Source organism: Sinocyclocheilus rhinocerous, unplaced genomic scaffold, assembly GCF_001515625.1.
Source record: "Sinocyclocheilus rhinocerous isolate Xijiao unplaced genomic scaffold, SAMN03320098_v1.1 scaffold9657, whole genome shotgun sequence".
In the NCBI taxonomy this organism is placed as follows: domain Eukaryota; kingdom Metazoa; phylum Chordata; class Actinopteri; order Cypriniformes; family Cyprinidae; genus Sinocyclocheilus; species Sinocyclocheilus rhinocerous.
The window spans coordinates 1,472-4,143 of record NW_015640115.1 but is presented as its reverse complement, the minus strand read 5'-3'; positions in this window follow the sequence as shown (position 1 = coordinate 4,143).

Genomic DNA, 2,672 nt, shown 5'->3' with positions numbered 1-2,672 from the left:
GCGGTGGCGGCAACAACAATACTACAGCGTGAATAAAAGTTACGCCTTCTTTCTTTGCTTGAACATTTGGGCGGTGTTATGCAAATCTTCCCACATAGTGTGGTAGATATGTGGGGGCGTGTTCGAACGAGCCGTTTTAGGTAGGTGTGGCTAACTCTTAACTTTTATAAAGAATATCTCTTTGGATTTGAGACTTTAGTCTTTGCAACTTTACAGATCTTCTTTATGCACCAAGAGCTTGTAACACTCCAAAGAGAAAGGAAAAAATGAAATCGCATCATATGACCCCTTTAAAGAATTACAAGGATTGTAAAGGTCTACTTAAACCAACCATCTTAAAGGGACAGTTCACCTAAAAATGAACATGCTGTCATTAGTTACGCATCCTCATGTCATTTCCAAACCCGTTTGACTTATCCTCTGTGGAACACAAAGGAAGATATTTTGTGTCTCTTTGTTTTGCGTGTGCTTTTTATTTGTCCATAAAGTGAAAGGCATATGGGTTCAATGTTGTTTGATCCCCAACATCCTTTAAAGCATCTTTTTATGTTCTGCTCTCCTAAAGGATTACAATAGGTGCAGTTCATTAGCATGTCCTGCACCTACCATGAAACATCCTGTTCCAACGAAACCATAAGTTTCCTTTTCTCTGAAACTCGGAATGAAAAGGTTTTTTAGGAGTCGCGGCAGTAGAGGCGGCGAAACTATAACGACATGTGAATAATCCCGCCCACTCTAAAGCAGTACTGAACTGCAGTAGAAACGCAAACCGAGTCAAACCGAGCCGTGCCGTGCCGTACTGAGCCGTACCGAGCCGAGTCGTACCACACAGTGGAAAAGCGCCATAATATGCACCTTTTAGGGGTACATAAGGTACAAAGGTGTCCCTTTGAGGGTAGTGGCAAGCTGTTGAAGGAACAATTTTTGTTTTTATTTTTAATAAAATGTATTTTATATGTGATAATCAGCTGTATAAATCTGCAACATTTAAAAATATATATTATGTTAGTTTGAATAACCTCAATCAACTGTAGCATCTGGACCAATCAGACACAATTTTTTGTTATATTTAATAAATACTCCGTAACACCCCCCAAATCAACAAGCCAACTATGAGGGTCTATTAGGGTTGCCAACTTCAGAAAGGAAAAATACAGGACAATCGCGTATATATATATTTCTGTCATGACAACTCTCAGAGGGATTGGCATAGTAGTACATGACAATGTTAATGTATTTGGTCTTGGCGGAATAGATCTGCTACGCTGAGCAAGCACCGAGACTTACTACTGCCAATACATCCACAACATGCTGCTGTGAGCATGTAAGAAATATTACTGCTGCAAATATAACATACATGAAATAACCCCCATATAGCATACATGAATTACCTCATAGCAGATCTATACAGGTGGAGCTGGGGAAGGTGGAGGGTTTCTGAAGCAAGCTGCACTGCTACGATAAGCTCTAGTCATATATTTGAATGCTGAGCAGCGCGCTTATTGGCTACCAATACAGAAGAGAACCAATCAGCTGTGCCATGTGATAATAATGTCATTAGGTCAGATTGAGTTAGACCTATCGGACTGCACCAACTTAGATTTAATATGGGCTGCTTTCGTGCTTGACACCTTTTTTATTGGTCATTTTGTGTTTCAAGAATAACAACCAAAAACACTTCTTTGGAGACATTCTTCCCGAGTGAGTCTCGTGCAGCGCTGCTGAATGAAGCGCATTGATGGGCGCGATCTCGCTCTGGTCGATGTGTGCGCGGGCGTGCTCTTCCAGGAGAAATGCCCATATAAGGAGTTCCACCCTCGTTTAAGTCATGAAGAGCCACGATCGAAAAAAAACTCTCCGAAACTTGTACAAACCCGGAAGTAAGATTTTTGGCACAGAAATACTCCGTCATATGTCCAAATTGTTTTTTGAAACTTTGTCCATGCTTAGCATGAGAATCCAACTCTTTAACAGTGTAAACAACTCTGAATGCATGAAACAGCATTGTACCCCCCTTTAAAGTAAATGTAGAAATTCAAGAGTGGGGGTATAGGAGTAGGTATCTTGGTGAATGGGACCTTAAGAGCAGAAAATGCTCCTTTTATCTCAATAAAAAACAAGCTTTATATAAATTTTATGATTTTTAATGAAATATGAATTTTGAATAATCAAAATTAGTTTGTGTCTGCTTATTCTATTCATCAGTGTTTGAACCATTAAAGAAGAAACTGCATTTTAATTTGGGTAAAAAAATAAAAAAATAAAAAATGAATGGACGCCAAAGTACACGGACCCCTTAGACAGTGCATTTTGAATTTTTTCTTGGATGAAAGTAAGGCTGTGAGGGATAAGCCTAGTCTGTACAATGGCACACACTGTGTATAAAAGCCCTACATATACTTTCCATTAGGGATGCAACGATTATAGATTTTGTTGGTACGATTATTGTCTGAGGAATAATCACGGTTTCACGATTATGACGATTGTTATGCATTTATTAATTTCACAAAATTATTAATGTATAAAATCACATAGACACTCTTTAGATAATAAAGTGTTATTTATTGCTGCCTTTAGAAACAGAAATAACACAGTAACAAATACAGCACAAAATAATAATAATAAAGACAAACAAATGTCTTTCTCTCCTATTGGAATTAAAAAGGTGACCT